Raw genomic sequence first — 21,513 nt, 5'->3', positions numbered from 1 at the left:
TAATGGAGCCTCCAGCACCGACCTCCACCCGCAGAGCCACACTCCACATAGAGAATAATGGAGCCTCCAGCACCGACCTCCACCCGCACTCCACATAGAGAATAATGGAGCCTCCAGCACCGACCTCCACCCGCAGAGCCACACTCCACATAGAGAATAATGGAGTCTCCAGCACCGACCTCCACCCGCAGAGCCGCACTCCACATAGAGAATAATGGAGCCTCCAGCACCGACCTCCACCCGCAGAGCCGCACGCCACATAGAGAATAATGGAGCCTCCGGCACCGACCTCCACCCGCAGAGCCACACTCCACATAGAGAATAATGGAGCCTCCGGCACCGACCTCCACCCGCAGAGCCGCACGCCACATAGAGAATAATGGAGCCTCCGGCACCGACCTCCACCCGCAGAGCCGCACTCCACATAGAGAATAATCGAGCCTCCAGCACCGACCTCCACCCGCAGAGCCGCACTCCACATAGAGAATAATGGAGCCTCCAGCACCGACCTCCACCCGCAGAGCCGCACTCCACATAGAGAATAATGGAGCCTCCGGCACCGACCTCCACCCGCAGAGCCGCACTCCACAGAGAATAATGGAGCCTCCGGCACCGACCTCCACCCGCAGAGCCGCACTCCACAGAGAATAATGGAGCCTCCGGCACCAACCTCCACCCGCAGAGCCGCACTCCACAGAGAATAATGGAGCCTCCGGCACCGACCTCCACCCGCAGAGCCGCACTCCACAGAGAATAATGGAGCCTCCGGCACCGACCTCCACCCGCAGAGCCGCTCTCCACATACATGGCTGCTCTGTGCGCACAGGACCTGTGATGAGGTCACAGGAGGGGAGGAGTCAGGGGTCACATGATCAGGGGCCTCAGTGTGTGCAGGCCTCTGCTGTGCTGGTTGTCATGGTGCTAGATGAGGGGAAGTTTATGTGTGGGGTCAGGAGGGGTTTTTCAGGGTGTACGGAGCGGAGCCGCGTGTGTACGAGGTGTACGGAGCGGAGCCGCGTGTGTACGAGGTGTACGGAGCGGAGTTGCGTGTGTACGAGGTGTACGGAGCGGAGCCGTGTGTGTACGAGGTGTACGGAGCGGAGCCGTGTGTGTACGAAGTGTACGGAGCGGAGCCGCGTGTGTACGAGGTGTACGGAGCGGAGCCGCGTGTGTACGAGGTGTACGGAGCGGAGCCGCGTGTGTGTACGAGGTGTACGGAGCGGAGCCGCGTGTGTGTACGAGGTGTACGGAGCGGAGCCGCGTGTGTGTACGAGGTGTACGGAGCGGAGCCGCGTGTGTGTACGAGGTGTACGGAGCGGAGCCGCGTGTGTACGAGGTGTACGGAGCGGAGCCGCGTGTGTACGAGGTGTACGGAGCGGAGCCGCGTGTGTACGAGGTGTACGGAGCGGAGCCGCGTGTGTGTATGAGGTGTACGGAGCGGAGCCGCGTGTGTACGAGGTGTACGGAGCGGAGCCGCGTGTGTACGAGGTGTACGGAGCGGAGCCGCGTGTGTACGAGGTGTACGGAGCGGAGCCGCGTGTGTGTACGAGGTGTACGGAGCGGAGCCGCGTGTGTGTACGAGGTGTACGGAGCGGAGCCGCGTGTGTGTACGAGGTGTACGGAGCGGAGCCGCGTGTGTGTACGAGGTGTACGGAGCGGAGCCGCGTGTGTACGAGGTGTACGGAGCGGAGCCGCGTGTGTACGAGGTGTACGGAGCGGAGCCGCGTGTGTACGAGGTGTACGGAGCGGAGCCGCGTGTGTGTATGAGGTGTACGGAGCGGAGCCGCGTGTGTACGAGGTGTACGGAGCGGAGCCGCGTGTGTACGAGGTGTACGGAGCGGAGCCGCGTGTGTACGAGGTGTACGGAGCGGAGCCGCGTGTGTACGAGGTGTACGGAGAGGAGCCGCGTGTGTACGAGGTGTACGGAGCGGAGTTGCGTGTGTACGAGGTGTACGGAGCGGAGCCGTGTGTACGAGGTGTACGGAGCGGAGCCGTGTGTACGAGGTGTACGGAGCGGAGCCGCGTGTGTACGAGGTGTACGGAGCGGAGCCGCGTGTGTACGAGGTGTACGGAGCAGAGCCGCGTGTGTACGAGGTGTACGGAGCGGAGCCGCGTGTGTACGAGGTGTACGGAGCGGAGCCGCGTGTGTACGAGGTGTACGGAGAGGAGCCGCGTGTGTTCGAGGTGTACGGAGCGGAGCCGTGTGTGTTCGAGGTGTACGGAGCGGAGCCGTGTGTGTACGAGGTGTACGGAGCGGAGCCGCGTGTGTACGAGGTGTACGGAGCGGAGCCGCGTGTGTACGAGGTGTACGGAGCGGAGCCGCGTGTGTACGAGGTGTACGGAGAGGAGCCGCGTGTGTTCGAGGTGTACGGAGCGGAGCCGCGTGTGTACGAGGTGTACGGAGCGGAGCCGCGTGTGTGTACGAGGTGTACGGAGCGGAGCTGCGTGTGTACGAGGTGTACGGAGCGGAGCCGCGTGTGTGTACGAGGTGTACGGAGCGGAGCCGCGTGTGTGTACGAGGTGTACGGAGCGGAGCCGCGTGTGTACGAGGTGTACGGAGCGGAGCCGCGTGTGTACGAGGTGTACGGAGCGGAGCCGCGTGTGTACGAGGTGTACGGAGCGGAGCCGCGTGTGTGTACGAGGTGTACGGAGCGGAGCCGCGTGTGTACGAGGTGTACGGAGCGGAGCCGCGTGTGTGTACGAGGTGTACGGAGCGGAGCCGCGTGTGTGTACGAGGTGTACGGAGCGGAGCCGCGTGTGTGTACGAGGTGTACGGAGCGGAGCCGTGTGTGTATACGAGGTGTACAGAGCGGAGCCGTGTGTGTACAAGGTGTACTGAGCGGAGTTGCGTGTGTACGAGGTGCAGGCCCGGATTGGCAATATAACCAACCGGGCATTTTCCCGCTGGGCCGCTGTCACGTGGGCCGCGGGCATCTGGCCGCTTGCCAGCTGCTGCGGCCACTGTTGCTCCTGCCGCCGGCCCTCTGCGGCAGGCGGTGATAGTTTCAAGTTCCTCCTGCACTGCAGGGAGATAAGCTGCCACACCCCCCCATCCTCCCCTAGCATGAGAGCCCCTCCCCCCGCGTCGCACTCGCTTGCCTGCTTGCTCTGTTCGCAGGACCTGTGATGAGGTCACAGGAGGGGAGGAGTCAAGGGGGGGTCACATGATCAGGAGCCTTTGTCCAGACCCCCGTTCATGTCACCCCTGACTCCGCCCCTCCTGTGACCTCATAACAGGTCCTGTGCGCTCAGCCTTGCCTCTACCGTCTGCAAGACTCTGCTTTGCTGTTGTCATGGTGCTGGTTGAGGTAAGTATGTGTGGGGTCAGGATTTACAGTGTGGATGTAGCAGAGCTGTGTGTGTACGAGGTGTACGGAGCGGAGCCGTGTGTACGAGGTGTACGGAGCGGAGCCGCGTGTGTACGAGGTATATGGAGAGGAGCCGCACGTGTACGAGGTGTACGGAGCGTAGCCGTGTGTGTGCGAGGTGTACGGAGAGGAGCTGTGTGTGTACGAGGTGTACGGAGAGGAGCCGCACGTGTACGAGGTGTACGGAGAGGAGCCGCACGTGTACGAGGTGTACGGAGAGGAGCCGCGTGTACGAGGTGTACGGAGCGGAGCCGTGTGTATGAGGTGTACGGAGCAGAGCCATGTGTACGAGGTGTACGGAGAGGAGCCGCGTGTGTACGTGGTGTACGAAGAGGAGCCACGCGTGTACGGAGAGGAGCCGTGTGTACGAGGTGTACGGAGAGGAGCCACGCGTGTACGAGGTGTACGAAGAGGAGCCACGCGTGTACGGAGAGGAGCCGTGTGTACGAGGTGTACGGAGCGGAGCCGCGTGTGTACGAGGTGTACGGAGAGGAGCCGCGTGTGTACGAGGTGTACGGAGAGCAGCCACGCGTGTACGAGGTGTACGGAGAGGAGCCGCACATGTACAAGGTGTACGGAGCGGAGCCGTGTGTGTACGAGGTGTACGGAGCGGAGCCGCGCGTGTACGAGATGTACGGTGCGGAGCCGTGTGTACGAGGTGTACGGTGCGGAGCCGTGTGTACGTGGTGTACGGTGCGGAGCCGTGTGTACGAGGTGTACGGAGCGGAGCCGTGTGTACGAGGTGTACGGAGCGGAGCCGCGTGTGTACGAGGTGTACGGAGCGGAGCCGCACGTGTACGAGGTGTACGGAGAGGAGCCGCACGTGTACGAGGTGTACGGAGCGGAGCCGTGTGTATGAGGTGTACGGAGCGGAGCCACGTGTGTGCGAGGTGTACGGAGAGGAGCCGCACATGTACGAGGTGTACGGAGCGGAGCCGTGTGTGTACGAGGTGAGCGGAGCTGCGCGTGTACGAGGTGTACGGAGAGGAGCCGCGCGTGTACGAGGTGTAAGGAGCGGAGCCATGTGTGCACGAGGTGTACGGAGAGGATCCGCGTGTGTACGAAGAGGAGCCACGCGTGTACGGAGAGGAGCCGTGTGTACGAGGTATACGGAGAGCAGCCACGCGTGTAAGAGGTGTACGGAGAGGAGCCACGCGTGTACGAGGTGTACGGAGAGGAGCCACGCGTGTACGAGGTGTACGAAGAGGAGCCACGCATGTAAGGAGAGGAGCCGTGTGTACGAGGTGTACGGAGAGGAGCCGCGTTTGTACGAGGTGTACGGAGAGTAGCCGCGTGTGTACGTGGTGTACGGTGCGGAGCCGTGTGTACGTGGTGTACGGTGCGGAGCCGTGTGTACATGATGTACGGTGCGGAGCCGTGTGTACGAGGTGTACGGAGCGGAGCCGCACGTGTACGAGGTGTACGGAGCGGAGCCGCACGTGTACGAGGTGTACGGAGAGGAGCCGCACGTGTACGAGGTGTACGGAGTGGAGCCGTGTGTATGAGGTGTACGGAGCGGAGCCACGTGTGTACGAGGTGTACGGAGAGGAGCCGCACGTGTACGAGGTGTACGGAGCGGAGCCGTGTGTGTACGAGGTGTACAGAGCGGAGCCGCGTGTGTACGAGGTGTTCGGAGCGGAGCTGCGTGTGTATGAGGTGTACAGAGCGGAGTCGCCTGTGTACGAGGTGTACAGAGCGGAGCCACGTGTACGAGGTGTACGGAAAGAAGCCGCGTGTGTACGCGGTGTACGGAGCGGAGCCGCGTGTGTGCGAGGTGTACGGAGCGGAGCTGCGTGTGTATGAGGTGTACAGAGCGGAGTCGCCTGTGTACGAGGTGTACAGAGCGGAGCCACGTGTACGAGGTGTACGGAAAGAAGCCGCGTGTGTACGCGGTGTACGGAGCGGAGCCGCGTGTGTACGCGGTGTACGGAGCGGAGCCGCGTGTGTGCGAGGTGTACAGAGCGGAGCCACGTGTACGAGGTGTACGGAAAGAAGCCGCGTGTGTACGCGGTGTACGGAGCGGAGCCGCGTGTGTGCGAGGTGTACGGAGCGGAGCCAATGTAGGGGTTTACACAAGGGAAACATAAGTATAAATGCGCATACTCATAGATTCACCTAATGTATAAAACAGAAAACATATCGACACTTGTATAAAAAATCATATGAAAAGTCATATCTTCAATGCAAAGGGGCAGACCTCTGACTAAGTAACCACAGTGCCCATATTCGATCAACCTTTTTCTTGGTAACTGTCGAGTGCACCAGAGTTTCTTCATATTGACAATGTATATTAATTTTGTCCACCACTTCTCTCATGGTGGGAAGAGACATCCCCTTCCATTTAGCTGCAAAGGTGAGTCAAGCCGCAATCAGAATATGTGACACTATACCCCTGATATCTAAAGGAAAATCAGTTGTCCCTATATGCAACAGTCCCATTGATGGTGTCAAGTTAACCTGAATCCCAGTCACCTCCCTTAACAACATATTGATAGTATTCCAAAAATCGATCACCACATGTGGCTCAACGATCCCAAACCACCGCAACCTCTCCAGCAAGCCGAAGTCTGGTTTGGCCCATAATGTACCAGTTGTCTTGGACACCTATACCACCCAAGATGCATCTTTTTTAACTGTTCTAGGTGACCAATACAAGAGGATACTCTAAGTATTTCTCTTAAACTATCCCTCCATTCCTCTGGATCCCACGTTGTTTCCAATTCCTCCTCCCATTTTAGTATATATGATAATTTAGCATCCACCTCTGGATCATTTAATACACTATAGAGGATTGAAACACCTTTGGGGCCTGATTCAGGTCGTGGGAGGAAGCCCATGGCTTTGTGATTCACAGGGGGTTTAGGGAAGAGGGAATCTGGCATAGCTTGGAGCAGATGTCTCATCTGTAGGTATTGGTAAAAAAGACGCCTAATACTAGGGAATTTGGAACAGAGTTGATCGAATGGGATAACAAGAGAGCCATCTATCAGGTCCTGGAGGGATTCAACTCCTGCAGTGGACCAGCATTGTAAGTTAATAAAGGGGATATGCATTTCCAAAGCTTTTAAGGAAATATGGAAATATTTGTTAAAGGAATATTTAGAAGGCTTGAAGCAAATTTCCTCCAATAACGTATTGCTGTTGATGCGGTAGGTAGACACGGGGTGTAGTTACTAAATTTAATAGCTTCCATTTCCAACGTCAGCCGCGTCGAGGTCAATTTAGAATAAAATGACTCAATCTGAAGCCACTTATGTGTCTTATCCAATAACCAAGCCTATAACCTGCAGTAACCACAGATCCAACAAACCGCTGCACAACCAGCTCTACCCTCGCCTACTGTATTCTCACCCATCCCGTTGTAGATTGTGAGCCCTCGCGGGCAGGGTCCTCTCTCCTCCTGTACCAGTCGTGACTTGTATTGTTTAAGATTACTGTACTTGTATGTATTATGTATATGGGTCGCCCTCCCAGGGCTGTGGGGTACTCAGTACCGGGCCGGTATCAGCGGGATGTGTCACAGCAGCGGGAACCCGGTCCGTGGCCCTGGGCGCCCAAATAATGGGGGGGAATATAATGGGTTGAATGAATAGTTTGTGACGCCACCTGTGGTGCTCAGCAAGGGAGATGTTAAGCCGACGCTTCATGCAGATCCACTGGGACTGATGGTATGGTGCATCAAAGATGTAAAAGCTCCCCACAGGTGAAGCTATAGTCCCAGGGCAGTGTAGATGTGGTTGGCATGGGGATGTAGTGGTGCCAGAAGGGTAGGAAGCAGACAAAGACACAGCAGGGTGTAATTTCTGTACCTTTACTTGATAAATGCAGTCCAGGGTCCTGATTACAGATGGTACCGGAGCAGGATAGCCTGGAAGCAACTCAGGAATTCTCTCTTAGCAGATGGGCTGTGCAGTCTCCTTCCTAGCGCTTATTTGAGTGAAGTACTCCTAGTACTGAGTTACACTGGAGTTCCTCCTGACAGATGTTCCCAAAACTTTCCTTGTACGGCAGACAGCTGTAGCCTACTTCGGGGACTCCATGCTTCTTAAGTCCCGGCTCACTATCAATGTTGCTGTTGTGCCCCCAAGTCTGAGATGGGAGTAGTGCATTTACAGCCCACTACTCCACCGATGTCTGCTGCAGAACCATTAGTGTCCATACAACCTCGGGGACTGGGCCCCAGCCTTGCGCTTAGAACTTCTAGGCAGGGTTCTTCCTCTAACCCACATCCTCTGTTCCCTTTTACTCCTACGTTCCGTACTAGTCTTTCCTTCTTATGGAAGATCAGGCTTCTGTTCAATGTCTTTCTCCTTCTTTCCTTTCCTGTGCCAGCAGACCCAGGTCACTGGGGACAGATGTTCCCAAGAACTTTCCTTGTACGGCAGACAGCTGTGTTGTGAGTTCATTTTCCCCTTCGTCACTGGGGTCTGGTGAACTCCCTATTCTGGTGAAGGAAGGTAGTAAGCCTGATTATCAGGCACCTGAGTCTAATGAGGATGACTGGCTGAGTGGAGTCACAGACTGGATATAAGGCTGCCGACGCCCTTCTGCCCTGCGGGTGATTTCTCTGTGGACTTCTAGAACACCAGTCTGATTCCTGCTCCCTAAAGCTAAGTTTTCTGTTTTGGCTGTTAGCCTTTTTGTTTTGTTTTTTGTTTTCCTTGCTTTTCAGTATTCTGCCATCCCCTGCTGGGGTGAGCTGAATTTCCTTTTGCCTGTAGCTCTGTCTTCAGTATATTCCTTTTCCAAAGATTTTATTTGGATTTTAAAATAACAGGCAAGAATAGGGAGTAAGGGCAGGAGAGGAAGGAGGGGGGGGAGAGGATAGGGATGGGGAGGGAAAGAAAAAAAAGGAGGGACATAGGTAAAATAACAATGCAACAATATAACAATATAACAAGAGTGATATTACACTTATAGGGTATATAATGCCCAGGTCACTGGGGGTGTAAAAGGTATAAACAAAACAGCTGCGAACAAACGCATAACGAGAGATTGTAGCCAATTAAGGCCAATCATAAGTGAGCAAATATTTAACAAGGATTAGTAGACGAAATATACAATTAAATGGTAGCGCCTAGAAGTTGGTGGTGAGAGAAATTAAGTTATAGGGGACGGAAAGGACTTGTCCCATTTGTTCCATTTTTTATAAAATTTTCCAAACTGATTATTAATCAGAGCAAAATTCAGTTCATGTGCTCTATGTTGCTGGACTAGGTGGAAGATAACCTCTGGATTTGGGAGTATTTTGTTTTTCCAGTGGAAAGTGATGAAATTTTTTGCTACAAGACAAAGATGAATGAATATGGGTTGGAGTGCCAAGTCTAGTTCGTCTAGGTTAAGGGAAAGAAGGGCCATTTGAGGGGTGAGGGTTAAAGTTTTGTTAGAGAGTTTATTGAGAGAGGTAGAGATCCAAGACCAGACTGTTTTGACTCTGGGACATTCCCAAAACATATGCAATAGGTCTCCCTTGAAGCCGCAGTCTCTCCAGCAAAGGGGTGAGGATGAGTTTGAAGGACCGAAGTGTGCTAATTTTGCCGGAGTAAGGTACCAATTACTAATAGTTTTAAAGTATGTCTCTTGAAGTGGAAATGAGATTGTGGAGTTGTACGTTTTGGAGAGAGCCTCTTCCCATTGTTCAGGAGAAAAGGTGGATTTTAGGGTTTTTTCCCAGGTAACCATATAAGGGCTTTTTGACAAACTATCGTCGTTGTTGAAGGAGTCATAGGGAAAGCCATGACTCCAAAATATTTTATGATGAGGATTGAGTAAGACTTTTATGGAAGCGTGAGTAAAGTTCATTTTTGACTTAAGAAAAGCGAGGACATTATCTTTTAAGAGGATGAATTCTAAGAATAAGGAATGAGGGACGTTAAAGTTTTTTCTTAGCGATGCAAAGTCTACGAAATTGGAGCCGTTGTGGATATCTCCCAATTTTGTGATTTTTAATTCTGGCCAAATAGTAGGGAGGGTTACGTTAGAGAGGCTAAAAATAAGAGTAAGGGGTATGTTTTTTAGAATGGGGAATTTGTGTGTCCGTCTGCTTGGTTTGGAGAATTTACACCAAGCTTGAGCAATGGCCAGGAATAGAGGGTGAGCGTTAAAGTTAGGAAGATGATTTGAGATTGCTTGAGTGATGATGTTGCTTAACTGTTTACCATTGTTTAAAAATAGTTCCAAGTCAAACCAGGCCGGAGGTTCATGTTGGGAAATCCAATGGACACTTTGTTTAATCAGAAGAGTTTGATAATGGGCAATAATGTTGGGAAGGCCCATCCCCCCATTCCCTTTTTTCCTGTGTAATGATGAGGAAGAAGTCCTAGCTTTTTTTCCTCCCCACAGAAAGGTTTTGAACAAAGATTGGATGTTTGTCAGAAGTATGACCGGGATGGGCAGAGGGAGGCATCGGAGAACATATAGAATTTTTGGAAGGATGTGTGTTTTAAGGATATAATTTTTTCCCCACCAAGAGAGATTTTTCTCTTTAAAGATTAAGCAATCTTTGCTTATTGAATCTGTCAAATTTCTCAGATTTATCTTCCCCATAAGGTGGAGATTATTACAGAGGGAAATACCTAGGTAAGGAATCTCTCTGTTGCACCAGTTAAGGGATGTTTTTTCCTTTATTGCATCTGTTTGTTTAGTGTCAAGATTAAGGGGAAGGATGTTTGATTTTGACTGGTTGATTTTGTAGTTAGATAGGTCCGAGAATTTGTCTAGTTCATTGAAAACCTCAGATGAAGAGTTTTGGGGGTCAGTTAAAGTCAAAATGATGTCATCTGCGAATAGGCTGATTTTGTGTTCCTTGTGTTGGGTATGGATACCTTTAATTTTGGCATTGTTACGAATGTGTTCGGCTAAGGGTTCGAGAGCCAAGTTGAAAAGTAGGGGTGATAGAGGGCACCCCTGTCTGGTGCCGTTCGAGATAGCAAAGGGGTTTGAGATATGATTGTTGGAGGTTATTTTCGCGCTTGGGTTTGAGTATAGTGCCATAATAGTGGTCACTAATTTTTGATTGAATCCAAATTTGAAAAGAGTGTGTCTAAGGAAGTCCCAATTTATGCGGTCAAAGGCCTTCTCGGCATCTAGTGATATTAAAGTTGTTGGAGTTTTAGTAGAGTTGGCGTACCTAATAACGTTTATTAATCTCCTTGTGGCGTCTGCGGGTTGTCTCCCATGGGTGAATCCCATTTGGTCATTGGCCAGAAGATACGGGAGAAAGTTACTCAACCTATTGGCTATTATTTTGGAGAACAGTTTTATGTCTGTGTTGATGAGAGAAATGGGGCGATAATTGGTCATTAGTTCAGGGTTACCTTTAGGTTTTGGAATCAGGACAATCGAGGCCTCAAGCATTTCCTTTGGAAATAGCCCCCGAACTGCGGCAAAGTTGAATACTTCTGCAAGGTGAGGAGATAAGAGTTTACTGAAGGTTTTGTAGTATGAATTGTTGAAGCCGTCGGGGCCTGGGGATTTGTGGAGGGGGAATTTGTTAATAGTATCTTCTATTTCAATAGGGGAGAAAGGGGCAGACATAAAGGCCAGGTCGTCGGTTGATAAAGAGGGAAGATTGATTGAGTTGAGGTAGTCATTGATATCTTGCGAGTTAGGTTGGGAAGAGGAAGAAGTTGGTTTGAGGTTATAAAATTTTTGGTAAAATTGGGCAAATTCGTTAACTATGTCTTGGGGGTTGGATAGAATGCCGTTTTTGGAGGTGGCTACTATTCTGTTGATTCTGTTGTGAACTCTTTTATTCTTTACCCTATTTGACATGAAAGAAGTTGGTTTATTTAGTGCAGAATAATATTTAAATTTTGAGGATTTTACTACAGCATCATAAGGAGTGCTGATAAGTGATTTGAGCTTTTGTCTCAGAGTCAAGAGTTCAAGTTGGAGAGAGGAAGATTGGGAATGATGGGCTAATAATTCGGATTCTTTATTGTGGATTTTGGTTTGGACTTCCAAGATATTCCTTCTATTCTCTTTTTTAATTTTTGATGAAATATCAATGAAAATACCTCTAAGTACAGCCTTGTGGGTGCACCAATTATTGAAAGGGTTGGTTGAGGAGGATTTGTTATCTAGGAAGAATTGGGAAATGGCCTTTTCTATTTTTTGCTTGTGAAAGGTGTCGTGAAGGATGTTGGAGTTACATCTCCACATATTAGCTTTCTTAAGAGGGGGACCTAATTGAATAAGACTGTGTACTGGTGAATGATCAGAGAAGGACTTTTTGCCTATAGAAACCTCCTGGAGTCTGGGGAGAGTGAACACGTCTGTAAGGATTAGATCAATCCGGGATGCGGACTGATGTACGTCTGAAAAGAAAGTGTACTCTCTTGACGACGTGTTTAGACACCTGAAGACGTCGAAAAGTTCGTTTTTAAAGATCCACTGATTTAGGTTATTTGAGGGACTACGGGTGTGTGAGGAAGAGTCAACAGTGCTATCCGGTGTAATGTTGAAATCTCCAGCAAGAATTAGTTCACCTTTTCTAACCTTGGAAATGATTTTCAGGAGCTTGTTTAGAAAGCGAAGCTGGTGCCGGTTGGGGGCGTATAGGTTAACTAGGGTACAGATTTGTTCATTAATTTTGCAGATCAAGATGAGGTATCTACCGTTAGTATCTTTATGTTCATCTATGATTTCAAAGGGAGTTGAAGAACTTATCATAGTGATTACACCTGCTTTTTTCTGAGGGCCACAAGATGTAAAAATGTGGGGGAACTTTTTGTGGTGGAGGTGTGGATGGTTGTTAATCATGAACTTAGACTCCTGAATACATGCAATGTCAATGTGTGATCTTTCTAGTTCCCTCCAGAGGGAGAACCTCTTCCATGGGCTATTTAGGCCTTTCACATTGTAGGAGGTGAGTTTAAAACTCATGATAGATCTAATTTGGATTAGGTATGGGGATGATCAGTAAGGAGCTATGTAGCTTGGAACCTGGAGCAAATGAATACAATGATAGAGAATAAACCAATACTCGAATACAATCGGTATGTATCGGCAAAAGAAACAACCTATAAAGAGAAAAGTAGATTGTGAACAATAAACAGTAAACATAAGCAGAACACTAAATAATGAACTGCTACTAAGCACTCGGGGTATTACACATGGACGGGTAATAGTGAAACCCAATGTAAACGTGAAAAGAACCTAGTAGACATTAAAGTTATTTATCATTTTCCAGTATTTTGTCTTGGTCTGGAGATGGATTTTAGAAAATTGGCGCCTTCCTCTGGGGTGAAGACAGGGATAACTTTGCCCTGGTGGTGGATTAGGAGCTTGAGGGGGAACCCCCAATTGTACGGGATTCCTTTATCTCTGAGGGCAGAGGTGACGCTGGAAAAGGAGCGTCTAGCGTCCAATGTGAATTTTGACAGGTCAGGAAAGACCTTCAGATCACTGTACGGGTCCGGGAATGTTTTTTGGTCCTTTAGGTACTTTAGAATTTTTTCCTTCGTTTGGAAGAAGTGTACCCTCAGGATTGTATCCCTGGGGATATCAGCTGCTAGTTTTGATGGCCGTGGAAGTCTATGAGCCCTGTCTATCTCGAGATCGGAAGAAGAGAGGTTTGGGATAGCTGTTTTGAAGATATCTTTAATATGGTCAGAGAGATGTTCTGGAGGAATGCTTTCCGGGATGCCACGTATCTTTAGATTGTTGCGGCGGCTTCTATCCTCCACGTCTGAGAGTTTGAGTTTGAGTTTGTAGACCTCAGCAGAAAGTTCCTTTAAGTCAAAGGACGAATCAGTTGATTTGCGTTCGAGTTTTTGTAGTCTCTCTTCATGATTGATAATTTTTTCAGAGAACTTTTCGAAGATTGAATTTAATTTGAGGTCAAGCTGTTTACTGTGGTCTTTGAAGTTTTTGTCCATATCCCTTCCCATTTTTTCCATTTTTTCAGATAGATTAACCAAGTATGAAAGTACGTCTCCCTGTAGCGATTCGAGACTTGCTTTGGAACCCTTTAAAGATGGAAAATCTTCTTCATAATTGTAACTTGGGAGATCTTTCTTGGCCTTGGATTTCGCGGGGGAGGAATTCGGAGAGATAACCTCTGACTCTTCGTCCGAGCCAGATTGTTCGTGTGAAGAGGTATGAACATTTCCCCACACTCCTGGAGCACTTCTTTTAAGTCTCTGAGAAGTGTCCATCTCCACGAGGAACTGGTTATTTTTACCAGTATTTAGGGGTATGTGTTGGGGGTAGTAGGTTTGCTTTGTGGGAGAGTTAAGCCTGCGTGGTGAGCATGATCTGCTTCTATTAGTAGTAGTAGCTCTATCGCTGTTAACTTGGCGTTGTGGGAGAGCTTTGTTGCCTCTTGGTAGGTTAGGGATTTTTGAGGCAGGAGAGGAACCTTTGTTTCTAGTGGCGCTCATTCTGGAGATAAGGAGAGATTTTATGGATGTGTAAAGCGTTGTCCGACTCACCCCCCTTGTTTGTTTTTATGTTTCCCCCTTTTTACTTGAGTAGTGGTGGCTGATTTAGAAGATATAGGTTCACAAAGAGTATGGGAAAAAGAGCTTCACCTTTTAAGATATAAGCCACCAGGTGGTGCTATTGTGCTGAGTGTTCCCCAGACCAGTCTCTCTAATAGGAATTGTGTGCTTTGAGCTTGTTGTTATCACAACTTAGCTCTCTGACCATTTAAGGGAGTGAGATTAACCCTTGCTTTTATAGTAACACAACAGGGCTTCCCACTCAGGCAGTGTGATTAACCCCTCCTCAGATTTTAGTATTTCTTGGGGCAAGAGGGATGTGAGGGTCTGTTATCCTCAGTATATACAACCACAGCGGCTCCCTGCTAATAAAGTTTGTGGTAAGTATTAAGTATTATTACTAGTCCGCTTCTTAAGCTCCCAGCTGTCTATTAAGGAAAGACCTTTCCCTGATGTTGGCACAATTAGAACCACAGCATTACTCCCTGGCTCGTAGTGAGCGGTGATCCTTGTCTCTATATCAGCGCTGGCTAGCTGATCTTTCAGAGCTTTTTCAGAGCCTGCTGTGCTCGTCAGCTCTAGGGGGATCCTGTGCCACTGCAGATGACCCACCTCTTTAGCTGCTGGCGTGGCAGTGTCCCGGTGACGAGAATTCGGCAGTGGCACCTGCTCCTCCCGGTCTTCCTCTCCTGGTCTGCGGCATCTCCAATGGTTGTAGATCTCCTAGGAGAGAGGGGAGGAGGAGCCAGGCCTCATGTAGAAAATTTAGTCCCTGGCTTCAGGTCTGCAATGAGGTATAGGCCGCAACATCTTCAATAAGGGCCAAAATTAGTCCAAAATGATCTTGAAAGATCCTGTAGATTTTGGGAAGCTAATAAAGAGGCATCTAAGCTTGGATGGTTCAAAACCGCCGCAGATTAAGTCGGATTTTGCGGGTTTCACTGGAGCACCCGGTTCCTATGTCCTCATGGTACAAGGCATAGGCCATGCCCCCTGTCTTCAGTATATTCCTGAGTGCTGACATAGCTTTTTGAAGCCTAGCGTCTTCAGGGCCTTTTTCACTGTCAGTTTGTTGGCTCTTATTTTCATAGGGTTTTTCACGGATTGCAGACAGCAGCCTTCCTGTCCTTTTCTATCAAGTTAGCTTGGGCCCCTCTTTGCTCAGTCTATCTTTCTGTCTGTGTTAGTATTTTCATCTTGCTTCACCGTCATTATATGTTGGGGGCTGCCTATTGCTTTGGGGTCTGCTCTGGGTCAGATTAGATTTCCCCTTTCTTTCTTTAGGCCTATTTAATTCTCCGGCTGTGATCGAGGGGTCTAGGGCATCGTAGGAACCCCCCACGGCTACTGCTAGTTGTGTTGATAGGTTCAGGGGTCTGCAATCCGATAGCTGCCAACTTCTCTGGTTTTATGGACTTAGCTAGCATTTCTGTTTTTGCCTCCTACGGTGATTCAATCATAACAGAATCACCCGCCATACCGCAGATCGTAGGGTACTCAATAGCAGGAAAGAATTGTGTTTAAAAAATAAAAAAAAGTGTGTGTATATTCTTTCCTCTATATCTCTGAGGCCGTAGGGGGAATTTTTTTTTTTCTCTCAATGGAGATAAAGCAATTGTCTGATCATGCGGAGCAGCTCGCTGTGGAAGTGCGGGGAATTTCCGCCTACCTTCCTCGTTCGCATGCTGTTGAACCAAAGATCCCTACACCTGATGTATTTTTTGGGGATCGATCTAAATTTTTGAGTTTCAAAAATAATTGAAAATTATTTTTTGCCTTGAAGCCTAACTCGTCAGGGAGCTCTGCGCAGCAGGTTAAAATTGTCATCTCTTTGCTGCGTGGCGATCCCCAGGATTGGGCGTTTTGTTTGAAACCAGATGATCCTATTCTGACTAATGTGAATGCATTCTTTCAAGCTTTGGGGTTGTTGTATGACGAACCTAATGCTATTGATCAGGCTGAAAAGACCCTGTTGGCATTGAACCAGGGTCGAGATTCTGCAGAGTTGTACTGTCAAAAGTTCCGAAAGTGGGCGGTCCTTACTACCTGGAATGATAATGCCTTGGCTGCTCTCTTTCGGAAGGGTTTGTCAGAAGCCGTAAAAGATACTATGGTGGAATTTCCTGTTCCCTCTGGTCTGGACGATTCTATGTCATTAGCCATTCAGGTTGATCGGCGTTTACGTGAACGCAGGATTGCACGAGAGGTGTTGCCACCGGTTGAACAGACGTCTGGACCTATGCAATGTGATAGAGTTTTGTCTAAGGCGCAACGTCAGGAGTTCAGAAGGCGTAATAAGCTGTGTTTTTTCTGTGGAGATGCCTCGCATATTATTTCTGTTTGTCCTAAACGAGAGAAACGCTTTGCACACATGTTTTCTGTTGGTGGTGTTCAACCTAAGTTTCTTCTGGCAATTACTCTGATCTGCTCCCTGTCCACATTTTCCGCCAAGGCTTTTGTGGATTCGGGAGCAGCGCTAAACCTAATGGACTTGGATTTTGCTAAACGTTGTGGATTTCCGATGACACCTCTGCAGACGCCTATCCCTTTGAGGGGGATTGATGCTACTCCTTTGGCTAAAAATAAACCTCAGTTTTGGACCCACGTGGTCATGCGGGTCGCCCCAGACCATCAAGAAAATTGCAGATTTTTGGTATTGCATGGTCTGCATGATGCCGTTGTTCTGGGGTTTCCCTGGTTGCAAATTCATAATCCAGTTTTGGATTGGAAATCTGTGTCTGTGGTGAGTTGGGGTTGTCGGTGTGCCTTTAGTGAGGCTCCGGTTTTTTCCACCTCTCCTCAGTCGCATGATGTTCCTGACTATTTGGCGGACTTTTATGATGTATTTAGTGAGAATGAGTCTGCGTCCTTGCCTCCTCATAGGAGTTATGACTGTGCAATTGAACTAAGCCCGGGGTGTAAATTTCCCAAGGGTCGGCTCTTCAATTTATCTGTACCCGAGCACGAGGCTATGTGGTCCTATATTAAGGAGGCATTGGAGAAGGGTCATATTAGACAATCCTCTTCACCCTTAGGTGCCGGTTTTTTTTTGTGGCCAAAAAGGATGGTTCTTTAAGGCCTTGTATTGATTATCGTGCCCTCAATAAAATTACTATTAAATATCAGTATCCGTTACCCCTGATTTCGGATCTATTCTCTAGCGTTAGAGGTGCTTGCTGGTTTACCAAGCTTGACCTCAGGGGGGCGTATAATCTTATCCGCATTAAGCAGGGGGATGAATGTAAGACGGCGTTTAATACTCCGGAGGGACATTTTGAGTACCTGGTGATGCCTTTTTGGCTCACTAATGCCCCTTCTGTCTTCCAGTGCTTCATGAACGATATTTTCCGAGACTTTGTCGATAAATTTTTGATTATTTATCTGGATGATATTTTGATCTTCTCCAAGGATTGGGATTCTCATGTGGAACATATTCGGACTGTGTTCCGGATCTTGAGGGAGAATTCCCTTTATGTCAAAGGATCGAAATGCCTTTTTGGAGTACAGAGGATTTCATTTTTGGGATTTATTTTGTCTCCGTCAACTATTGAAATGGACCCGGCCAAGGTACAGGCCATTTATGATTGGGTTCAGCCCACTTCTTTGAAGGCCCTCCAGAAGTTTTTGGGTTTTGCTAATTTTTATCGGAAATTTATAGCAAAATTTTCTAGTATTGCCAAGCCATTGACCGATCTGACTAAGAAGGGTGCTGATGTGTTGAATTGGTCTCCTGAGGCTGTTGCTTCCTTTCAGGAGCTGAAGCGAAGATTTACCTCCGCCCCGGTTTTGCGGCAACCTGATGTCTCACTCCCGTTCCAGGTAGAGGTGGATGCTTCTGAGATTGGTGCAGGAGCTGTTTTGTCCCAAACGGATCCTGTAACATCTAAAATGAATCCCTGTGCTTTCTTTTCCCAAAAGTTCTCTCCATCTGAACGTAACTATGATGTGGGGAATCGGGAACTGTTGGCCATGAAATGGGCATTTGAGGAGTGGAGACATTGGTTGGAGGGAGCTAAACATCAAGTTGTGGTCCTCACTGACCACAAGAATTTGATTTACCTAGAGTCGGCTAAACGCTTGAACCCTAGACAGGCTAGGTGGGCCTTCTTTTTTACACGTTTTGATTTTGTGGTCTCTTTTCTTCCTGGAACTAAGAATGTCAAGGCAGACTCCCTTTCTAGGAGTTTCTTTGCTGATTCTCCTGTGGTGATCAAGCCTGCTACCATCTTAGGTGAAGGGGTAGTTCTTTCTGCCATCTCGCCCGATTTGAGACTTGCTCTGCAAGAGTTCCAGGAGGACAAACCTGAGCGTTGTCCCAGTGGAAAGTTGTATGTTCCTGACCAGTGGAAGAAGAGAGTGATGTCTGAAGTTCATTGCTCTGCATTGGCTGGTCATCCAGGTATTTTTGGTACTAGAGATCTGGTGAGTCGCTCTTTTTGGTGGCCCACCTTGTCTCATGATGTCAGGAATTTTGTGCAGTCCTGTGGGACTTGCTCCCGGTCTAAATCTTGTTCTCGCTCTAGTGGGTTGTTGATGCCTTTGCCGGTCCCCAGGAGGCCATGGACCCATATTTCAATGGATTTCATCTCTGATATGCCAGTCTCTCAAAGAATGACTGTTATTTGGGTGATTTGTGATAGGTTCTCTAAGATGGTTCATCTTGTACCACTCCCTAAGTTGCCATCTTCCTCTGAGTTGGTGCCCCTGTTTTTGCAACAGGTGGTTCGCTTACACGGGATTCCTGAGAACATTGTATCTGACAGAGGAGTTCAGTTTGTGTCTAGATTTTGGAGGACTTTCTGTTCCAAGCTGGGAATTCAGTTGTCCTTCTCCTCTGCTTTTCACCCTCAGACCAATGGGCAGACAGAGAGAACAAACCAGACCTTGGAGTCGTATTTGAGATGTTTTATTTCCGCTGATCAGGATGATTGGGTTTCATTTTTGCCCTTGGCCGAATTTGCTTTAAATAATAGAGCTAGTTCTGCCACTTTGATGTCACCTTTTTTTTGTAACTTTGGGTTTCATCCTCGATTTTCTTCAGGGCAGGTGGAGCCTTCTGCCTGCCCAGGTGTTGACACTGTGGTGGAGAGAATGCACCGGATCTGGGACCAAGTGGTGGATAAGTTATCTCTCTCCCAGGAAAAGGCCCAGCGGTTTTCCAATCGACATAGGACCATTGGTCCCCAGTTTAAGATTGGTGATATGGTGTGGTTATCATCAAAAAATATTGCTATGAAGGTGGCTTCTCCTAAGTTTAAGCCTAGATTTATTGGACCTTACAAGATTTTGGAGATTATTAATTCGGTCTCTTCGTTTAGCTCTTCCTGTCACATTTAAAATCCATAATGTGTTCCATAAGTCCTTGTTGAAGAGGTTTGTTGAACCAGTTGTTCCTGGGGTGGCACCTCCAGACCCTGTATTGGTTGAAGGTAACATGGAATATGAGGTAGAGAAAATACTGGATTCCCGTCTGGCTAGACGGAGACTCAAGTATTTGGTTAAGTGGAAGGGTTATGGTCAGGAGGATAATTCCTGGGTCTCTGCCTCTGATATTCATGCCAAAAGATTGGTGCGTGCATTTCATCGGGCTCACCCTGATCACCCTGGTGGCGTGGTTGAGGGTTCGGTGACCCCTCCTCAAGGGGGAGGTACTGTTGTGAGTTCATTTTCCCCTTCGTCACTGGGGTCTGGTGAACTCCCTATTCTGGTGAAGGAAGGTAGTAAGCCTGATTATCAGGCACCTGAGTCTAATGAGGATGACTGGCTGAGTGGAGTCACAGACTGGATATAAGGCTGCCGACGCCCTTCTGCCCTGCGGGTGATTTCTCTGTGGACTTCTAGGACACCAGTCTGATTCCTGCTCCCTAAAGCTAAGTTTTCTGTTTTGGCTGTTACCCTTTTTGTTTTGTTTTTTGTTTTCCTTGCTTTTCAGTATTCTGCCATCCCCTGCTGGGGTGAGCTGAATCTCCTTTTGCCTGTAGCTCTGTCTTCAGTATATTCCTGAGTGCTGACATAGCTTTTTGAAGCCTAGCGTTTTCAGGGCCTTTTTCACTGTCAGTTTGTTGGCTCTTATTTTCATAGGGTTTTTCACGGATTGCAGACAGCAGCCTTCCTGTCCTTTTCTATCAAGTTAGCTTGGGCCCCTCTTTGCTCAGTCTATCTTTCTGTCTGTGTTAGTATTTTCATCTTGCTTCACCGTCATATTATGTTGGGGGCTGCCTATTGCTTTGGGGTCTGCTCTGGGGCAGTTTAGATTTCCCCTTTCTTTTTTTAGGCCTATTTAATTCTCCGGCTGTGATCGAGGGGTCTAGAGCATCATAGGAACCCTCCACGGCTACTGCTAGTTGTGTTGATAGGTTCAGGGGTCTGCAATCTGATAGCTGCCAACTTCTCTGGTTTTCTGGACTTAGCTAGCATTTCTGTTTTTGCCTCCTACGGTGACTCAATCATAACACAGCTGTAGCCTGCTTCGGGGACTCCCTGCTTCTTAAGTCCCGGCTCACTATCAATGTTGCTGTTGTGCCCCCCAAGTCTGAGATGGGAGTGGTGCATTTACAGCCCACTACTCCACCGATGTCTGCTGCAGAACCATTAGTGTCCATACAACCTCGGGGACCGGGCCCCGGCCTTGCGCTTAGAACTTCTAGGCAGGGTTCTTCCTCTAACCCACATCCTCTGTTCCCTTTTACTCCTACGTACTAGTCTTTCCTTCTTATGGAAGATCAGGCTTCTGTTCAATGTCTTTCTCCTTTCCTTTCCTGTGCCAGCAGACCCAGGTCACTGAGATCTGCTGCAGCACCTCCTTCCTCCATCCCTCTCCTAGGGATCTTCACTCCTCACTCCTCACTGACTGACTCCGAACTCCCCGAAACTCTAAACCTCCCCGCTCTTTTATGTATTCTAACTCCACCCGCCTCCCAGCATGTTTAGTGTTCCAAGCAGGGAGCCACCAAAGGTGCTCTGCTACACTCCAAGCAGGGAGCCGCAATGTGGCTTTGCTGAACTACTGTGTTGTGTGGGATGCAAGTGTTGGAGCGTGGTCAGGAGCTCCCAACCTACCTGGACCGTGGGGCACCACACCTCAGGAGGAGGTGCAGTACCTCTGTGGCAACTGAGTCCTCAGGGGCGCCACACTCCCCCCTGTTAAACACAGCACGTCCGCGGGCTGCAAGTCAAACAGAGTTAACAATACAGGAACATACAAAATTTTGTAATGCTGAATAAACATGTCGTATACTAAACTTCCCAATCTGGGAGGCACGGTTTCTTGAACGTTACAAATAAGTTAAGTAACTTATCTAAATTCAAAGTTATGCTACCTAATTTAAAGTGCTATGGAAGCAACTCAATATCAATTCACATTTTCTAGCAACACATTTGCTTTCTGTTACTTTTCACCTTCTCTTACTTGCTTCTCTAAGTGACAACCGTGGGTGCCTGGTTCATCACCTGTAACTTCAATTCTTTATTCAGATTCACGATATCTTTATTAACAAAACTGTAGAATACTATTTCTTTTTCAATATAACCCTATAAAATCTGTCAATAATACATTCATTATATCACTTCCTCATTTCTATTCAAAGAATAACATTAAGCATTATCAATAAGTGCAATTGTAGACACTGGTCCGGCCAACATGTCTGGACAGGTCCTTATGATGAGGTAATCCCTTTTCAAGGAAAAGAGTCCTATGTTAA

Source organism: Dendrobates tinctorius, unplaced genomic scaffold, assembly GCF_039654945.1.
Source record: "Dendrobates tinctorius isolate UK_male_01 unplaced genomic scaffold, ASM3965494v1 ptg000063l, whole genome shotgun sequence".
In the NCBI taxonomy this organism is placed as follows: domain Eukaryota; kingdom Metazoa; phylum Chordata; class Amphibia; order Anura; family Dendrobatidae; genus Dendrobates; species Dendrobates tinctorius.
This window is presented reverse-complemented; position numbering follows the sequence as displayed.